Source organism: Acinonyx jubatus, chromosome A2, assembly GCF_027475565.1.
Source record: "Acinonyx jubatus isolate Ajub_Pintada_27869175 chromosome A2, VMU_Ajub_asm_v1.0, whole genome shotgun sequence".
In the NCBI taxonomy this organism is placed as follows: Eukaryota; Metazoa; Chordata; class Mammalia; order Carnivora; family Felidae; genus Acinonyx; species Acinonyx jubatus.
Genome location: NC_069383.1, coordinates 138,055,056 through 138,070,231, shown reverse-complemented (window position 1 = coordinate 138,070,231; position 15,176 = coordinate 138,055,056). Strand labels below are relative to the sequence as shown.

Genomic DNA, 15,176 nt, shown 5'->3' with positions numbered 1-15,176 from the left:
TTCATTAAAAATATGAAGGAGAGGGGCGCCTGGGTGGCTCAGTCAGTTAAGCGCCAACTTCGGCTCAGGTCATGATCACCCAGCTCGTGGGTTCAAGTCTCACATCGGGCTCTTTGCTAACAACTCAGAGCCAGGAGCTTGTTTCAGATCCTGTGTCTACCTCTCTCTCTGCCCCTTCCCTGCTCATGCTCTCTCTCTCTCTCAAAAATAAAATAATATTTAAAAAAAATTTTTTTTGAAATATGAAAGCTAGTGTAGGGCCCAATAAGTCGAATTACATAGGAAGATTAAGGTACATGGAATCAATCTTTGTGATTTCATTGGAACCAAGTAAAAACATTATTTATATACCATAGAGGTAGAAACAAAATCTATGTTTTTAGAAAGAGCAATAAAGTCCAGTTGTGTTACAAGAAAAGGCTTTAAAAATAAAATAATAGTACAAATAATAAAAACACTTGTATGTACATCTGTGTTCTGTTGTCATGTCCATTAATCCACGGTTATTAAATTTGTGCACTTCTGCAAAATATATACATATAACTTTAAAATAAGAATTGAAGAGGGAAATTCCATGGGTAAGAATGAAACTGTATCATATTCTGAGAAGTAAATACCATGCTTAGCAGAGAAGTTTTGAAAGCTGATGCTAACATTATCTGTTTTATGCTACATAATCAGCCCCTTTTAGACTACAATGGACTTCCTGTCAGCTTTTCGGTCCTTGAAGCAATAATCTGCTAACTAGGAACCACATAAATTACCTAAAAGTTAAAGTACACCTTAGGTATTTAATTCAAATCCCAGAAATGTTTTCTCTCATTGTAGTATCTGGGTTATTGAAGAGATTGAGTAAAATTTCTTTATTTTTTTTTTTACAATGGCATCTTTTCCCCTCTCGTTCTAAAGTGAATATACCATTTCCTCCCATACTTAACCCTCAAGATGAAGGAAGTGGTATCCTCCAACATTTTGTGAACACAGACTAATTTCCACACAAGTTAAACTCCATGAGATAGATGCTGAGAACATTGGCCGCCTATGGCCTTCACGATGCCACGATGACCGCCAGGGGCGGGCCAGGCTGCGAACTGCAATCTGATCACAGATCTCTGCCACACACCCCACTTTGGTCTGGTTTCACGTGGGATGTGGGGACATCGACATGGATTTCATGATCAGTAGGCAGTGTAGCAGTCACACACACAATGGAGCAATCAAAAAGGTGAGCAGGTGAATATTCTCTTTCAGAGGATAAATTACCTTTTCCTGGAAAACGATTATTGGCTGACAACAAGGTGGTAATTTACTTCCCTGCAGCCTATAATAAACAAAAATACAAAGTAGGACACCATTTGCAATAGCTATGTGGGTGATTATAATCACCTTTTAGCATTGAAACCAGTCCCTATCTCATCAGCTATGATACATAAATATTGTTTTAGATTTTCATGCCTTCTAAAAGAAAAGCTTTTGTGTGCTCCTATCTCATCAGTTATCACACACACACACACACACACACACACACACACACACACACACACACACATATATATATATATATATGTATGTATTTTTAGATTGCCATGCCTCCTAAAAGAAAAGCTTTTGTGTGTCTCAGCTTGCCAAGTTGTCCCCAATGCCCCCTACTTCCAAACTTGACAGAGTTGGAGATTTCTTTTGAGGTAAATCCTGTTTCTTAACTCAGAGTACCTTCTTGCTTCCCACCTTCAAGAGGGGATCTGAGGCAGGCAGTTCTATCATGGAAATAGGACAGAAGAGGTGGGTTATGGAAGTCAGTAATACTGAGCAGATTGCTTTGCCTGGACAGCAGCATCTAGGGGAGAGTAACAAACACTCTTTAGTTAAGACTGCTTCTTTCAGTGGGTCTTTTGATAATCTAGGGGCCTAATCTGACACAGAAGTTGTAACAAACCACACAACAGCAATTGGGATTTGTGAGTCTAGGTGCTATATAAGGCAGGGGACGGGAGAGGACAGCCCAACTTGAGGACCTGGAGAAGACAGGAGTTGGAACATGCATGGGAGTAGGAAGAGAGGAATGAAGGACCCTGATGGCAGCCTGGGGCTTAGAAGCAAAGAGCTTGAGGAGAAGCTCCACCTCGGAGGGTGGCCAAGATGGTGGCAGGAGACTTCGTACGGGAAGGAATGCCTGCTTGGTCATAGAATCACCTTCTATTATGAGTACACCTCCAGATAAAAGCTGTTCTGAACAATCACCTTGGGTTTGGTGGTGCTCTGGGGACTGGAGGAGGAGGCAAGAGAGGTCTGCTGGTCACCAAAAGCAAGAGGCTGAGTGGGGACACCAGCATGCACACACAAGCAGGAACCCAGGTCAAGAGGTGGGAGAACATCATAGAATCTCTCAAATGTTTGGAAGGGCTGGGGATGGGGAGGTGGGCCTCCAATAGTATGTAGGATTATACCATTTATTTTGGAACAGTACAGAAAGGATGTCAAAAGGCCAAAGAGCTTAAGGGCCATCAGCTCTTAATGAGAGGAATTTGTTAGTTTAAACTACAGGTCTCTAAAAAGGAAAATGAATTAGTCATGAACATTTAAAAATACTTTTTTTTTTCCCCCTAGCTATAACACTTCTTTGGTTAAAAAAAAAAAAGATGAGACAGCCTGAAAATGTCAGGCTTGAATTCCCAGGCACTTCACAGCAACTGATGTCTTCAGAGAGAGCAAGGGCTACAGAGCTCTTAACAGACCCAAATCTAAAGCCCTACGGCCCAGACCAGTTCACTCCATTTATATTCTCTGTGTACGGAAGTGCCAATTCTGCACACCCTGATAGTACAGGATCCAAGGGGTCTACTCATGACAAATAACATATCCTATGCATTTGTAGTGGTTATTTTTGCCTTGCCCATAGTAGCGGCTCAATATAATTGTGGTGAATTCTTTGGTTCTGTACTAGAAGGTGAAGGCAAGTTAATCTGCCTATATACATGGGATCTTCCTATTGGTTTATGATAATGAAAGGCATATGTGCTGGTTATTCTCCATCTGCCCCCCAGATCTATGCTCTGCCCTTACTGTGCTATGTCCTAGCAAGTTATTTTCTATGTATCTGTCAGACTCACTTCTCCTCTGACTTCTGGTAGGTTTGGCCAATGAGAATCATGAGCAAAAGAGCAGTAGTATGAAGGGAGAGAAGATGGGGTGTTTACTCCCTCTAATTCTTCTCATGCTTCTCTAATCTCCATCAAGCCCCCTTGGATAGGACTAGCTCTTATGTGGCTCTCCTACCTGTTTGCCCATTCAGGCATAGAGGCAACACCGACTTTCCTCCGGTGCCACTCCCTGGTGCTTCTTCCACTACTTTTACTTTCCCCCCAGTCTGCTTATACCTTAAAAATAGTCCCTTTACTAAAACCCCCTCCCATTCAATGTTCTGATCGGGCCATCTGTTTCCTGCTGGCACTTGATAGATCAGATGTGAACATTCCAAATTCGGGTACAAAAGTAGTTGGACAGAAAAAACAAAAGGAGGTAGAGAAAAAAGAGTAGATTTCAAACGAGTCTGAAAAAAATGGACCAGTGCAGTCTTGCACTTTGGTCCTTACAAGGCTTACTTGCCTTAATCAGATACTTAAATGGTTGAGTGTTCTGGGTCATTTCGTCTCTGAAGCCTTTCATTTCGTGTGTAATTAGAAACACGCCAGTCTGTAATGATGGCAGCCTTCAAAATGGTCAGTCTGTCACTTTCACATCTCTAACTCAAAACACAAATGCCTGCCTGATTACTAAGAGTCTTATTAAGGGGCCATTGTTTTCGCCTTTCTGCCAACTCCTCCCATCTCCTGATCTTTATCATCTTTCATTCTACTTAAAGAAGGGTCAAAAAGAAAAAAGATAATCCCATAGACATCCACATCAGACTGTATTCATAACCGAGGTAAAGTGCATCTGGTCTTGTCACTCAGTTTTTGTTTTCCTGTCTAAATCTAAGAATAACCTGCAGTCGGTTGCAAAACAGAGAGGAAGTTTTTCCAAGGAGCATGAGGGTGGCAGAAGTTAACCGTGATGGAAATACCAATGTAGAGAGTTCTGGTTGGATTTCACTGTGGCTGCCACTTAACTGTACTAACTTTTTTGGTCATGATATTTAGTGCTATTAATTTGAGGTATAGCTATTATCTTTTGTAAAACTAATCAGATCTGGCAGAAAGTATCCTTTAAAGAGGACACCAATTCTAAAAACTGCTTAATCTCTCTGTTGGCTGAGATAAAGAAAAATAACCTTTATTTTTACAAGTGATTAATTCTATTCATTTTTTAAAAACCTATTACTGCAACATTATGCACCCGATTTCTCAGAGACACCTGTTTTCAAATTATCTAAATTTCAGAGAAGCCTTGTCGGGGTTTATAAAATACAGTATTTTACCCATAATAATTTTTACTCATAATAAAGTAATATTGGCACCGAGGGCTAGAAATAGTCCAAAAATGGAACAGATCAGATTTGTAGCTCCTGGAGGGTAGAGAGTATCAGCCACTGTATCTTTATTGATGAACACAGTACCTGGCACATGGTAAATGCTCAATTAATTTTTACTGAATGAAAAGAATGTCTTTGTGGCCAACCATCTTGGCAGACTTCACCCACTCTTAATCCAACATTTAGAAGAAGTATCTACTCTCAAGGACCACCTTTTTGCAGCAGCGCTCATGCCCAGGACACAATTCTGATTCGGCAGAGAGATCTTCAGTACCTTAGAAAGGTTTTGACAGGTTCTCTGCATTAGCATACAAAGCCTACACTGTACCCTGCGGAGAGGCTAATGAGAGTCAACAGTCCTAGTCTTCCTCAAGTGGCACTTACTACGTCTGAAAATAAATGCCCAGGAACACAAAGAAAAAGCAGCACTGAAACCACCAGTGTAAGCAAGCAGAATTGCAATGATGGAGTCAAGGCAAAGAAAGAAGCAATCAGTAGGTTTGTCTTCATGCAGCTTCAAGAGTGCTGGTTGGGGGCACCTGGCTGGCTCAGTTGGTAGAGCTGGAGACTCTTGATCTGAGGGTAATGAGTTTAAGCCCCACAGTGGGCATAGAGTTTAGTTTTAAAAAAGTGCTGGTTGGTGAAATTATCTCAGGAGCTGGTGGTGCTTGGATTTCCTTTCCATGGACTTTGACCTAACAGTGTTTAACCATCTCTCTGGAGAACTGACTAGCCAGGAACACGCCATAGGAGTAAAGGCATCCATCTTTGCCTAGATCACTGTGATCAACTGTTTGTTCATTCCCAAGCTGTCTTTACTAGCACAACAAATGCAGTGCTGAGAAGGGGGAGCAAAGGAGGTATTCGCAGCACACCCTCTCTCCGATAGTGAGGACAAAACGGTGTTGATAGATGTGTTTGGTCATATTGAATACTTTAAGAGAAAGTTATACTTGAAAATTTGTATGGAATATCTACCCCATGAGAGAAGAACATCTATCTACCATCAATCATAGTGAATTAAAATGATCTTCCAATAGCCTAATATGCCAATTAAGAAATAATGTGCCCTTCAGTAAAGATGTCTTCTAACTATATCAGAGAGGGAGAGGCTCATTTAGGGACTGAGTTTTCTTCAACACCTACATGTCTCTAAGTTGTTAGCCTCCCTTTGGAAAAGGAAGCATTACTCAGAGCTCCCTCAACAGCATCAAGAAACCCGATGGCAGGAAAGCTAAGACAGCCCCAGGACCAAACGCCTCTCTGCACATGGTAAACCATTATGACTACGAAAAGAATACAAAATCTCCCCTCTTCAACCTAACACTTTAGAGGCTATTCATCACCTAACAAAACAAGAAAGTGCATTATAAATAGAAGCCCACAAAATGAGAATCTATCATTGCAGGCCACAGAGTCTATGCTAGTGGTTGTATCTGGATGGCAGTAACCAAGACCCTCTTCCTGACTTGGAGGAAAACCATTCATTCTTCAGGACAACGCTGAAAGTCACCTTCTCTGGACATATTCCCTGAGCTCGGGCAGACACTCCTTTCACCGGATTTACAGGTAGCTCTTGATCCCTCTCTCCATCACAGCACTAGTATCCCATCACCATTCTGTTTCTCCTTAATGAGACTTTAGCCTCTACAAGAGCTGGTACCATGTCTGTCTTCTGAGTTCCCAGGACCCGTAACTAAGCATGACAGCCCTTCCGTCTGTTGAACGTAATATGTTTTGTTTTTGTTTGTTTGTTTTTAAAGTTCCAGGACCATGCTTTACAAACCCCATCACCAAAGCCTAAACATTTGCAGAGCTTCAGAAGAAAGAACCCACTTTCTCAGACTCCTATTCAGTGAAGGCACAGTCCTATGACTCAGGCTACACTGTGAAAGACTTAGAAAGCAACAGGAAGCACGGGGAGCCTAGGAGGCTCAGTCAGTTAAAAACCTGACTCTTGATTTCAGCTCAGGTCATGATCTTACAGTTTCTGGGTTCGAGCCCCACATCAGGCTCTGTGCCATCAGCTTAAGATATTTTCTGTCTTCTACTCTCTCTGGCCTGTTCTGTCTCCCTCCCCCTGCCTGCCTGCCTCTCTCTCTCTCTCCCCATCTCCCTTTCACAAAGAAAGAAAGGAAACAAGGAAGGAAGGAAGCAAGCAAGCAAACAACAGGAAGCAGAAGGAGCCACCACAGAAACCCCATTCCTGAAGGGGCATGACAAGGCTACCCAGGCTTCAGTATAGCATTAGCAGAGAGCCTGTAGTGTAGTTCTCCCCTCAAACTAGCTACATCAGTAGTTCTCAAGTGGGTGCGATTTTAGGATTTTGCTCCCATTTCCCCTCTCCCACCCTAGGGCTTTGAGCAATTTTGGGAGACACTTTAGGCCATTACAACTAGAAGGGTGCTACCGTCATTTTGTGAGATAAGGCCAGGGATGGTGCTAAACATCACGCAGGGCACTGAACACACCCCCTCAAAAATGCCTATAGAACAGAGGTTCAAAAATGGAGTGAGAATGATTTTTGTTGTCTGTCACTAAAGGACTATCTTTGCCTCTCTAAGCCTCAATTTTCTTATCAGTATCAAGGCAATAATAATCAACTTCACGGGGGGCTTTGTGGGCTCAGTTGGTTAAGCGTCCAACTTCGGCTCAGGTCATGATCTTGCCGTTACTGACTTCAAGCCCCACATCGGGTCCTGTGCTGACAAGCTCAGAGCCTGGAGCCTGCTTCTGATTCTGTGTCTCCTTCTCTCTCTGCTCCTCCCCTTCTTGCTCTCTGTCTCTCTCTCTCTCTCTTTGAAAATAAACGTTTAAAAAAAATTTTTTTTAAATAACTGCGTAAGTGTTACGTAGTGGGACCTGGCACGTGACAAGTGTTTAATTATCATGAGGTATTTGTAGTAATTGTTATCCTAACAAAAGCCAACTTTAATTCTGCATTTATTGTGACTGTGCCAGGTACTGTGCTAAATATCTGAAAAATTGGTATTATAATGTCATACCCTCCAATCCTGAAAACACACTTGGTAAAATAATAAATGTTGATGTAGGAGTGTTTATTAAATGGTCACATATATAAGGCACATATACAAGACATAAAATGTTTATCAGGACACAATGCTGAAAACAGTAAATTAAATTCCTCTTACTCCATTAAGAATGCTTTCCTCTAAAAAGTTCCTGATCTTACGAACCAGGCAATCTCATACGTAAAGACAAAGCTGTTTTACCCTTGCCTTCAGACAAAACACAATCAAAGGAGGTGTGGCTAAAACCAATTACTGCTGGCCAGGCAGACCACTGGAGCCAAGACTGCCACTAATTGTGTCCTGCTATAGGCAGGAAAGTGAAAGAGACACACGGCACTTCAAATAAATCAATTTCCTTTATTAGCTTCCTTTCTTTATCGCTTGCTTTTACTGTATGTTTTGTGGATCAAGTTAATCATTTTCATGTAAAGATCAATCTCAATATGTGCTTTCACTTGAAAGTTATTATCAGATTTTGTGGTGAAGCCAAATTCTAGAGAAAAATGGGAACTTATACACTAGACTTGTTTCCTGTGGCCCAACCCTTCCATGGGTTTTTGATAAAAGCACCCAAAAAATCATCTTATCCACTGTTAGCAACTGCTGCTAAAGATGTGCCCCTCCCAAGATTATCACATTTCCCAATTCAGGCCAAACTGGATACTCTTTCTTTGAAATCTGAACCTTGATTATGGTTACCAAAAGACTCAAAAAATACATAGAAATTGTTTCTTGCAATGTTTCTGGAGTCCTCAGAAGACTGCTGAGTAGCACTTGCTGTTTGTAACTCCAAATCTAGGCTACATCCTGTTTATTCCCAGGTGTCATTCTCCCATCTCTTATAATTTGTACAGTAAACTCAAGAGACTGACAATAAATTCTTGTTTTTGCTTGAACTAACGAGACTCTACTTCTCTTTGCTTATAACTAAGACAACACTAACCGTTACTGGTAAAGATACTGGACTACTGAGGATACTACAAAACTCTATTAATATGAACCTTCAGTAAGGAAATGATATTTCTGTTCTTCCTCTACTTAATCTCTTACACACCTTGTGCCTCAGTTCATAAGTGTATGGGAAAAAAAATGTTGAGGAAGCCTTATAATCAGGGACGCTTAGGAAGCCACAAGAGTTGTTACTACGAAGTTTCCTATATATCAGGTTACCTGAAAACATAAGCAAGTGATTCTATCTTTTTTCATCTCTTGAAATTTACCTAGATCACACACTTATTAAAGACAATTCAGGGAAATTTGAGTTAAGAAAATTATCCAAGATTACACAATATTCAAGGGTAACATACATATTTAAATATTTGTCTATATGTATAAATAAATACATACCCACATATTTATCTTAATACCTTTACATTTCTTTTCCCTTTGATGAATTAGTTGATCCATAATGAGAAAAATTTCATAGAACTATTACCAGGACCTGCAGAAGTCACTAACAGCAAAGGTCATAGTTCAATTTTCATGTATCAGTGACACGCTAAATAAAGGTGCTACTGATGACAGCACATGCCTCATTTTAAGGTATCTAAGAGAACTTTCTTCAAGTTTCTTGCATCAGCACCTATTAGGTAACTTTTTGAAAATACAGGCAAATTTATATGTGCACACGTATGGATATACACAGGCATATTTATTATGCAACAATCTAGCCTACATTTTGTTCTAAATAAAGCTCATCCTGGGCTCCTTCCCATAACTCTCAGCCCACGTTTGCCTACTGGGTATCTTCTAGAACAACTACCTACATCTGTAACATTGAAAAGAATATAGCTCTCCCGGTTTACAACGTGGCAAGAAACTGCAGTCAAAAGAATGAACAAAAAGAATGAGATTTGCAGAACTTTACAGACACATAACAGAAAAAGGCAAAAGCAAGAAGAGAATGGAAAAGTCATGGGAAGACTGAAATGAGGGAGATGAAGAAAGAAATTTAGGGAGAAAGAAGGATGACAAGGGTTGAGACTGGGAATAACTGATTGAAAATGAAGGTCACTAATTTGGACCAGTGTATCATTTATTTATCAATTTGGTACTTCCTAGTATCTACTGGAAATTGGAAAAATAAGACTTCAATATTGATTCAGTCCTATCCCGGCACCCGACTTCAAAGGAAAGATCAATTCCTATTATTGAAGATGGGCTTTTTTTTGTATGATCCCAAATGACTTTCCTGAGAGTATTTAGCAGAGTTACTTTCCATAGATTTAAGAATGCACATCCGTTAGCTGATGATAACAAGGAGCTTCCTAGCACAAGGTGAAGGCCATGGATCTCCAAGTCTGATGTCAGATTCTCGGGGCTCAAAAGTCAGCATTGCAACTTATTTCGAAATTAGGTGGCTTCTGCCAAGTCCCTAGTAGGTCCCCGAGCTTCAGTTTCCTTCTTTGCAAAACAGGGTAATACCTACTTCACTGGATTCTTATTAACTATGATAGTGTATATTGTAAATTTAAATCATGAGCCCTAAGTTTTTTTGTTTGCCTTGACTAAAATTATAATTAAAACCACTGGCCATTAATTTCAGAGCCGTTAGTGAAAAACTTCTAGGTAAAAAAAATTGTTGACCCAAAGGCTATAGTAAATTTAAGTCCTAGACTAATCATAACCCTCTGTTTAGAGAGAAAGAAGTCTAAAGACAAGTCAAATTTAAGACAAATTTATAATTTTCAAGTTCTTATAAAGTTGAATATTTGCTTAATTCAGTTAACCAAAGATGGCAATGACCTATGTACAAATTGAAACACTTGCTTTAATAAACAACAGCAGTCAGTCTGTAACCTTGGATGGTGGATATTTATGAGAAACCACATTTATTGGAATGTTTGTTTTATTTCTTTTTTGTCACAGAGTTTTGTTATTTAATCTGTAATAACTACTAAGACCTCAATGGTCTAGTTGTAATTTACTCAAGCTGCATAACGATCAGAACATTTTCTTGCTGTTAGTAAAACACCTTAAGTCATCCTTCCTTGGAATAATGAGTTATTTTGCAGTTAAAATAAATAAGAAATGAACAGATTATTATCAAACCAATGCAAAACCCCCCCTTTTCACAATAATACAATTTATTTAACAATCCTAAATACTCCTATGGAACACTAAACTATTTTAGGTTTTTGGTTGAATGTATCTTTGAAGAAGTATAAGAAATATGCGCCAGGTTTGAAAAAACAAATGCATATACAACCCATATGGAGATGGACACTATAAATAAAGTTTAAAAAGCTTTCAATTTTAATAATAAAAGCATTCAATTTTAAACAATGGGAAAATTGAGGAAAAACAACACCTTAAGAAAAAAATGCCATTTTAATGTTTAAAAATTCTGACAATAAATGTCAATTTAAGGGAACAGAAGCAAACATAGGATAATCCAGAATACTAAGAATCCATTATTATTTAGCTCAATGATAAGGTACAATTAAAAATGATCAGGGATGTGAAGTTTCGATACAGCTGCTCACCAGCTGCATGTAGAGAGTAAGGCAAGTAGATCCCGGGCATTTCTGCCCAATTTAGGTGAGGTCATTCACCACTGGTAAGGAAACAGGAATCCATGGTTAACCAGAGAGTACAAAATGGCAGATAACTTTGGATAATTTGTAAGCCTCTCTGGAGTTCAATTAAACACTGAAGAAGAGAAAGTCTACATCAAAAGGAGACAAAAAGAAGACAAAACAACTGATCACACTGGGCACTTTTAGTTACTACTCTGACATAGGCTGATTTCATTCTCACCAAGCAATTATCCATGTATTCTCACAAGGTCTTAGTGTGGACAAAAGTACTGAAAGAAATTCTTTAAAATACACTAACTGACAAAAGATAAATTCATAAAGAGTTCAAATCATTTTTCTTACTTTAAAAATAATTGACATAAGCAGACAATACCTTATGGATGACTATTTAAAATGCATACAAGTTACTTTACACAAAACTGTATTAAAAGGCAGAGTTGAATTCCTTATGTAGGATAAATAGTATATCCTTCATGTCATTTTATAAACTCAAGCAAGTTAATAAGTAATTTTCCTGGAAAACTATTGAATAGGACAGAAGATTCAAGATTTTAAGATTAATTTTTTAAACATTACTTACGAGGTTTATAAAACTGAAGTCAACAATACATTGAAAGCATTATGCACTATGATCAAGTATGATTTATTCTATGGATGCAAGAATGATTCAGTATCCACAAATCCATTACATGATACCTTACATTAACAAAATTAAGAATAAAAATCAAATGATCAATACATGCAGAGAAAGCATTTGACAAAATTTAACATCCATATATGATTAAAAAAAAATACAACTCGCAACCAAGCATGTATAGATGAAATAAGCCTAACATAATAAACGCCATGGACAATAAGCCATAGGTAACATCATACTTCACAATGAAAAGCTGGAAGATTTTCCTCTAAGATCAGGAACAAGATAAGTATGCCAATTCTTGCCACTTTCATTCAGCATAGTACTAGAAGTCCTAGCCAGAGCAATTAGGCAAGAAGAAATCAAAGACATCCAAATTGGAAAGGAAAAAATTAAACTGTCATTCTTTGCAGATGACATTAAGTAAAGAAAACTCTAAAGGTGCCATCAAAAAAAAATGTTAAAGTAAATTCCGTAAAGTTTTATGCAGGATAAAAAACTATACACAAAACTATGTTGCATCTCTATACACTAGTAACAAAATACCAGAAAGAGAAATTAAGAAAACAGCCCCATTTACAATTACATCAAAAAGAATAAAATACCTAGAAATATGTATAACCAACTAGGCGAAATAATTGTATATTGAAAACTATAAGGCATTAATGAAGGAAACTGAAGAAGACATAAATAAATGGAAAGATATTCGATGCTCATGGACTAGAAGAATGAATACTGTTAAAATGCCCATATTATCCCCCCAAAATTTACAGATTCAATGCAATTCCTTTCAAAATTCCAATGGCATTTTCACAGAACCAGAGCAAAGAATCCTAAAATTTATATGACCACAAAAGACCTTAAAATAGCAAAGCAATCTTGACAGAGAAGAACCAAGCTGGAGGCATCACACTCCTTGATTTTAAACTATATTACAAAGCTATAGTAATTAAAACAGGCTGGTACTGGTATAAAAGACAGACAAAGAGATCAATGGTATAGAACAGAGAATCTAGAAATAAACCCACACATACATGGTCAATTAAGTTATGGCAAAGAAGCATAGAATATACAATGGGGGAAAGACAGTCTCTTCAGTAAATGGTGTTAGGAGAATTTAGCAGCCACGTGCAAAAGAATGAAACTGGACCACTATCTTATGCCATACACAAAAATTGACTGTAAATCAAGATAAAAAACTTGAACCTAAGACCTGAAACCATAAAACTCTAAGAAGAAAATATAGGCTATAAGCTACTTGAATTAGATATTGGCGATTTTTTGAATCTGACACTAAAAGCAAAAATAAACAAGTGGGATTATATCAAAGTAAAAAGCTTCCGCACAGCAAAGAAAACCATCATCAAGAGGTACCTGGCTGGCTCAATCAGTAGAGCACGAGACTCTCGATCCTGGCATCTTGAGTTCGAGAGTTTGAGCTCAACATTGGGCTTAAAGAAAAAAAGAAAAAAGAAATAAAAACCATCATCAAAATGAAAATGTAACCTAGTGAATGGGAGACGATATTTACAAATCATATGTCTGATAAGGGGCTAATATTTAAAATATATAAAGAATTCCTACAACTCCAAAAGCAAATACTCCAGTTAAAAAATGGGCAGAATATCTGAATAGACATTTTTCCAAAGAAGATATACAGATGGCTCACAGGTACATGAAAATATGCTTAACATCATTAATCATCAGAGAAATCTAAGTCAAAACACAAGGACATAGCACTTCACACTTGTTAGAACAGCTGTTATCAAAAATAAAAAAGAAGTATTTGCTAGAGTGTGGAGAAAGGGAACCCTCAGGCACTGCGAATGAGAATGTTAGGTGGTGCAGCCACTTTGGAAAACATATGAGGATTCCTCAAAAAATTATACTACAACTACCATATGACCCAGCTACTCCACTTCTATGTATTTACCCAAAGAAAACAAAACCACTTACTTGAAATGATATATGCACCTCCATGTTTATTGCAGCATTATTTACTGTAGTCAGGATATAAAAACCATTTACGTGTCCCTTGGTGGACGAATGGATAAAGAAGATGTGGTATACATACATATATTCATACACACACACACACACACACACACACAGTGGAATATTATTCAGCTATAAAAAATGAGGGAATCCTACCATTTGTGACATAAATGAACCTTAAGGGCATTGTGCTAAGTAAGTCAGACAAATAAAGACTAATACTTCATGCTCTCTCTTATATATGGCATCTAGAAACAGAAACAAGCTCACAGATATAGAGAACAGACTGGTGGCTGCCAGTGGCTGGCAAGGGTAGGGTAGTGGTAAAGAGCTCAAAAAGTAAAAACATAAAAATTAAAAAAAATTAAAACACCAAGAAATAAGAAAGAGGTTCATATATACAGGTGGGCTTCTTTTCTCATACGCATTCTGCTTGTTTAGTGACTCTGTCTAAATACACACACTGTGGTTCAAAATGTTTCTTTTTTCCTTTGTGGAGCAAAAAGAAAATTTAGTTTTCGCAAAATACAGTTATGTTCCTGTCAACTGCTGACTGTAGGATCCTGAGGCAGGCAGGAAAACTTAGGCAGTGTGCCAAAAGTCCCCGAGAGGAGCTGGGGAAGCATTCACTGCTCATACGTAAACCTAAGATGTTCTGCTACTTATGTACGTGTAATGGAATTTCTATAAGGACCTAAGTTCCAGAGTCCTCTGAATTACAAGACACCAATGCCAATATTCTTTACAAATCAGAAAAGTCTGAAACTAGTTCTTATATCTGATTAATTGGTTTTCCCTGATCTCTTCAATGAGACATTTTGCCTCCTACTAAGAAGGAAAGCTATTCTTATTTCTTATTTCAACTTGGAAATTATCAAAGAAACCAGCATCTGCTACAGGGGGTGGGGGAGGTGGGTGGGAAATGGCACATTATTTTTGATGACTTCCCCTTCTCTAACAAAATAATCTGCCCACTGTGTCCAGAAGGACAATAATCCTACTACAATAGTAGGGGAGTAGAGACTCCCAGGAACAGAGCCATTCACAAAAACTCTGAACAAGTGCCAAATGCTGTAGGGTTCATACAGCCACTGCTAATTACAAGGTATATTGTATTCCTGGACCTAATGGAGATCCATTGGCTGAACTTTGTGCATTATGTCCTTCCAGCTGAACGTTGTTTACTTGCCACATAATGCAAATGACAGGGAGGAGGCTGCTCTATTTTGTGATTGTTAAGGGAAGAACTTAAAAGTACGTTTTAGAGCAGGTCAGGACAAATGTGTCAGATAGTGGTTATGGAAAAAAAAATGCTTTCAACAAACTTCATATGTTGTATAATTTAGGATAAAACACAAAAGACCTAAACGTCCCACCATTAATATATTTGAGTTGGATTCACCCAACAATGCTAAAATCGCTGGTGGAAGTAGCTTCCAAGGAGGTGTGAATCTGACTTTTCCGTCTGGAAAACTGCAGGATGACTCCATAGGAGAGTCACA

General features: G+C 38.3%; 1 protein-coding gene across 12 annotated transcripts in view; it reads right to left on the bottom strand.

The window, feature by feature from the left end:
* FHIT (fragile histidine triad diadenosine triphosphatase) overlaps nucleotides 1–15,176 on the bottom strand; it is a 1,399,071-nt gene that overhangs the window by 649,252 nt on the left and 734,643 nt on the right. The window lies entirely within an intron of this gene.